Source organism: Chlorocebus sabaeus, chromosome X, assembly GCF_047675955.1.
Source record: "Chlorocebus sabaeus isolate Y175 chromosome X, mChlSab1.0.hap1, whole genome shotgun sequence".
Taxonomy (NCBI): domain Eukaryota; kingdom Metazoa; phylum Chordata; class Mammalia; order Primates; family Cercopithecidae; genus Chlorocebus; species Chlorocebus sabaeus.
This window is the reverse complement of record NC_132933.1, coordinates 141,133,640-141,139,657: the sequence shown is the minus strand read 5'-3', so window position 1 is coordinate 141,139,657 and position 6,018 is coordinate 141,133,640.

The window sequence follows — 6,018 nt, the reverse complement described above, 5'->3', positions numbered from 1 at the left end:
ACGTGGGTTTTGGTTTCTCATCCGGAGTAGTACTCAGGTTCGTGGTAGTTTTTATCTCCATTTGGTTTATGCAATGCTTGTTTAAATCAGGCGCACCTGCAGTGTGCTCTGAATTGCTTAAAAAGTTGAATCAGTAATTACTTATGGCCAGGAAAAGGAAAAAGATTTTCTTTTGTACGACTCAACTTGTTTGAATGTCTCCAATGAAGTGAGCCCAGACTTTGTTGGAACATTTGTATAGGCACATACCTTGAGTTTACAGTTAATTCATTTTCTAATAAGGAACAATTTATTTTCTTCCCCTAAAGGCATTTTTTAAATACAACTTCAAAAGTTGATGATGTTCAGCTTTGGTTGACTTAAGTACTAATTTTTCATCAAAACACCTATCCCTCTATTGTTTATTACTAATAATTCAAAATATTCCTCAGATAAAAATATTTAAATGTCTAAATAATCCTTATACAAATTACGAATTATCTTCCTTTTGTTAATCTTTAAACTGTTACTTTCTTAAACTGCCAAACCTTACAGTTGTTAAGTCTTGCATTCATTGTCAATGTTTTCCTTTTAGTAGTAATTTAAAAGCGTGTTGAAAACAATATTTCAATAACTTCTGTATCAGATCCTTGTACTAGATCTTTGACAAAAACTTGTGAGAACAAAAAAACAATTTCTGAGCAGAAATAGAATATATAAATCATTCCAGGGTATGGTGTACACTAAAGAAACTAAAGAAAACTTATCAATTTATAAAAGTTGCCATCTCTCATTAGATACTGTCAACTCAAAAATTTGAGCAAGTATAATGACCCTGTTTTGCCATTAAAAAAAAATAGTTCAATTGCCTTTGCTCTTTAAGATTTGGCTTGTCAAGAGTTAAGTTTTTCTGAACAGTTTTTGACTACTTATTCTGCTGCCAGAAACTAGTAGGTATGGGAAACAGGAAGAACAATAAGGCATGGTCCTTGTTGGAATACAGGTGAGATAATTTTTACAGGTACTGACCATCATTTTTACTAAATCAAGTTTGGTATTAAGGAAGTGTATTACTTTAATCAGTTCATAATATACAAAAGTGTAATGTAAAGGTCAGCATTTTCCAAAATTAACCCTTCCATTGTCCCAAAAAGAAAGTATGCTTCTACTTTTTAAACTGGTTTTCAGTGTAGGGGGTTTGATCATTGAATGTTTTCATCAGTTATGAAATCTGGCCAAGATGGTGTTAAGGAACTTGATATCCACTTGGGTAAAGGGGTTTCAACAGATTAAGATGAAAGCAATTACTTGGAAATCATGTTTATACTCCAAAGAGGCATGAAACTCCTCAATAAACTAGTTAAATCTTTTGAACTGGATGACTTTAGTGTATATTTGTTTTTATCTTATTCTGATCAAAAGATCAACTGCTTCCCTCTTCTCTGGAATCCATCCTTTAAACTCAACATGAATTTATCAATGGCCATTTCTTGCCTTCAGCTTTCCCTCCAGTGTAAATTATGGAATATCTAACCAATGAGCAGAATAGAAGTCCCCAGCAAATTGTCTCAGGGCCTGGGATGTACCTAGCCAGCACCACTCCCTTTGCATGGTGACAGGCACAGCAACTGGGAGGCTATCCCACATCATACCCAGAATGGACGTGTTGCCAACATGCATCATACGTGGAAAATACATGTGTTAGATCTTTCATCACACAGTGAGGAATGCAATTACTAGAAACTGGTGAATAACCAAGAGTTCACATGTAGTTGAACAGCTGGGTTGGTGGAAATCAGGAGACCTTTCCTACAGGATGATGCTACTCCTGCTTTGATGGGCAGTCTTACTAGAATGTGGGTTCTGAATCAGCAGGCCTGAACTGCTAGTGAGCTCCCAGTCTGCACACTGAGCAGGCAGGTTCTGAGATATTGTTTGAGGGGATAGGATGTAGGAAATCAGGTAGGAATCAGGATTCAGACGTAGTCCTTTATGCCATACTTTATGTTCTTCCTTTTGTTCTCAGGATAGCTGCATAAGGAAGGTATTGTGTCTTACATAAATCAAGGAATTAGAATTCAGATTAGTTAGAAGACAGGAGAGAATTCAAACAGATCTGTTTTGATTCTAAAGCTATTTCACCCCAACTTTTTCCAAGTCGAGGCAAGACAATAGGCAAGCTTTATGGGTCAGAGGGTAGAGGAAAGAAGTAGGGAAACATTTGGAATCATTTTTCTGCAGTCTTTCCACTTTCTCCATCTTCCTCACCCTTCCCACATGTTCCCAGGATTCTTACTGTTTTAAACTGCCATCTGCTTGGCCATTTGCTTGATTCTGGTATTAAAGGAAGAGGCAGTTCTTAGTTTAAGGCTTTATGGTTTATGTAGCTAGATCTAAACTGGATTTATTTTTTGTAATTCTGAAATGTGAGGGCTGATTGCAAAAGAAGAAATATATTAAGTTCATCCAAGATTCAATGACAACACCTTTCACCGACCACACTTTCAAGAGTTTTAGAGATGTTTGGCTTCCTAGAGGATTTAACAAAATATCTTAGTTTTGGCATCCAAATCCGTTGTTGCATGGGGGTGTAATGAGAACTGTAAAATAGAATATGTGCTAAATGGACACAGTGATCATAGCTACATTCAGAGAATACCGGGAAATAGATCTCTAGCCTAGCAGAAGTAACTCAAGGCTACCAGGCAGTAATTTCAAGGTACTAGTGTGCTCATAGTGACTGATTTCTATGGACTAACACAATCTAAATGGACACAATAGTGGAATCTTGTATTTTTATCATTAAGCTATTTCACTTTTTATTAGTCTCACTGATGTTAACAGTTATCTATTCTGAATGCCACTGAATTTATTAATTAACCTGATTTCCAAGGTAAAAGTTAATTAGTACTTAGGTAAAGTGATTATAGTTCTAGGGAGATGCCTCACTCACTGATAAGGTGACATCTGAGCAAAAACCTGAGTTTAAGGGAGTGTGACATACAGATAGCTGGAGGAGGAGCATTCAGGAAGAGGGAACAGTCAGGGCCAAGACACTGAGGCAGGAGTGTTCTTGGCATAGCTGGAGGAAGAGCAAGGAGGCCGGTGTGGCTGGGGCAGAGTGAGGAGGTCAGAGAAGTAAAGGGTCAGGGGCTTAGGGACAGATCATATGAGGCCATATAGACTGCCTTAAGGGTCTGCATGTAATCCTGGAGGCAATGATTTCCAATGGCGATGGTTGGCATCATTAAGTTTGTATTTTCTGAATCTCACTCAGCTGCAGTGTGGAGGATGGATTAGAAAGAGGTGAGAGGAAGGCTGGGCTAGGTGGTTCATGAGCCTGTAATCCCAGCATTTTGAGAGGCCAAAGTGGGAGGATCACTTGACCTCAGGAGTTCGAGACCAGCCTGGGCAACATAGCAAGCCCTCATCTCCACACACACACACAAACAAAATAATAATAATTAGCCTGGTATAGTGGTGCATACCTGTAGTCCCAGCTACTCAGGAGGCTGAGGTGGGAGGATCGCTTGAGCTGGGGAGATGAAGGTTGCAGTGAGCTATAATCATGCCACTGCCCTTCAGACTGGGTGATTGAGTAAGACCCTATCTCAAAAGAAAAAACAAAAAAGAGGTGAGAGGAAAGTAGGCCAGCTGGGAAATTGTGGCCTCCACAAAATTATTGAAGTGGATATGAGGAGAGGAGACAGAATGTTTTGAGACTTATATGAGATGAAAGTTGTACCTCAGGAGGAAGAACGGGGAAGGAAATATAGTCTGTGAAGTCACCAGAACATAGGTGGTAAATTCTGAGATTGACTAAGGTCACCAGGGAAGAGAGTATGGACTGAGTAGAACATGGGATTCCTTCCTTCCTTCCTTCCTTCCTTCCTTCCTTCCTTCCTTCCTTCCTTCCTTCCTTCCTTCCTTCCTTCCTTCCTTCCTTCCTTCCTTCCTTCTTTCTTTCTTTCTTTCTTTCTTTCTTTCTTTCTTTCTTTCTTTCTTTCTTTCTTTCTTTCTTTCTTTCTTTCTTTCTTCTTTCTTTTCTCTCTCTCTCTCTCTCTGTCTCTCTCTCTCTCTCTCTCTCTGTCTTTTGACAGTCTTGCTCTCTCACCCAGGCTGGAGCGCAGTGGCGTGACACTGCGGCCTTCATCTCCCCAGCTCAAGCAATCCTCCCACCTCAGCCTCCTGAGTAGCTGGGACTACACGTGTGCACCACCACACCAATCTAATTTTTTTTTTTTAAATTTTTTTGTGGAGATGAGGGCTTGCTATGTTGCCCTGGCTGGTCTTGAAGTGGGTTCAAGTGATTTTCCTGCCTCAGCCTCCTGAGTAGCTGATATTACAGGCCTGCCACCATGCCTGGCTAATTTTTGTATTTTAGTAGAGATGGGGTTTCACCATGTTGGCCAGGCTGGTTTCAAACTCCTGACCTCAAGTGATCCGCCTGCCTTGGCCTCCCAATGTGCTGAGATTACAGGCGTGAGCCACCGTGCTAGGCCAGAACATGGGATTTCTTATCAGCAACCCCAAATGCAAAAGACAGGGCTGACAAGTATCTTTAAAGTGCTGATTACAAACCATTTTGGACACAGACTTTATTACCCAAAAAACCAAGTCAAGAGCCAGAGTCTCTTTCAGCGCTTTGGGCTCTCAGGGACCCTTCAGTGTGTTCCTGGCCACCTTTCCAAGCACTGATTTCAAAACATGCCAGTCACAACAGCCTTGAAACTCTGGTGGCCTCTCAGTGTGGTGTATTCAACACCATGGACCCCAGTGTGACAGGAGAAAGCACACCCAGGTGCTGGTGACCCTCAACACTAGGTCCTGAGGGCTGAGTTTCTATATCATGTCTGGGCTTGCTGCTGTATAGTTCTCAGTGGCAAATTCTCTACTCAGCTTGCGGCAAGGAGACCTGTTCACAGCAAAAAGCATGAAAAAGACAAAAAGCTATGTACTCATATGGGAGTCTAAATGTGGCAGGGAGTAAGAATTAATTCTCTCTGCTGTCCCCTGCTCCAGTTTCCAAAGCCTTTTCGTTGACCAAGGGGGGCCCAAAGGCTGCTGGCCTTGACAGCCACCTCATGGGCGTGCTCAGGTGTTGAAATGCAGAAGAGTATTTCTAGCTGGTTTCTGGGAGGAGGGGCTTTTGGGGAGTCCAGTGCAGAAGAGAGGGAGGCAGAGGATGGAGAGGAGGAGCTGTCTGCTGCCATGAAGGGCTCAAGTCCCTAGCAGGAGAGGCCTGAGGACCTAAAACCAAGCAATGTGTTTCCTAAGGGACTTTCTGTACCTCTGGGCAAAGGCAGAAGGCCAGAAGCTGGGGAGACCTCACAAGAGCACTTGTAGACTCGAGCAGAGCTGTTTGGGGGCCCAGATGACAGAGGTGACACAAGCTTCACACTTCTCTGACTCCATGACAACTAAAGCTTGGGACCATCTGGAGGTAGCCCACAGTGCATGCAGCACTGATACTCTCGCCATGGCCCTATCATCGCATGGAGGGAGGCAAGTCTCTTTCAGGCAGCTTCCAAATCAGCTCTGCACGATCCTCCTACTTATTCCCTTTCTCCTCCCCCTCCTCCTCCTCCTCTTCCAAGGATCTCCTAAAGTAGTTAGAGAGGAAGAACTTGGCAGACTGCTTGGTGACCACAGCTAGCCAACTGGTTTGTGATGACTCCCAGATAAACAGAGGGACCTGTTTTAAGGGTTTGGTTCCTTCTAGGGCAGGTTTGTAGGAAGATAAGCATCTTTTTCACTTATGCTCAGATTATAACACTTTCAACATTTTGGAGTCCATACTAATTTTCTACTGCTGCTGTAATAGATAATCACAAGTTTAGTGACTTGAGACAACACACATGTATTAGCATACAGTTCTGGGCCTCAGAAATCTAATACAGGTCTCATTAGGTGAAGATCAAAGTGTCAGAGGGCTGTGTTTCTTCTGGAGGCCCTAGGTGAGAATGTGTTTCCTTGCCATTTCAAGCTTCTTGAGGCTTCCTGCATTCCTTGGCTAGTAGCCTCTTTCTCCATCTTCAA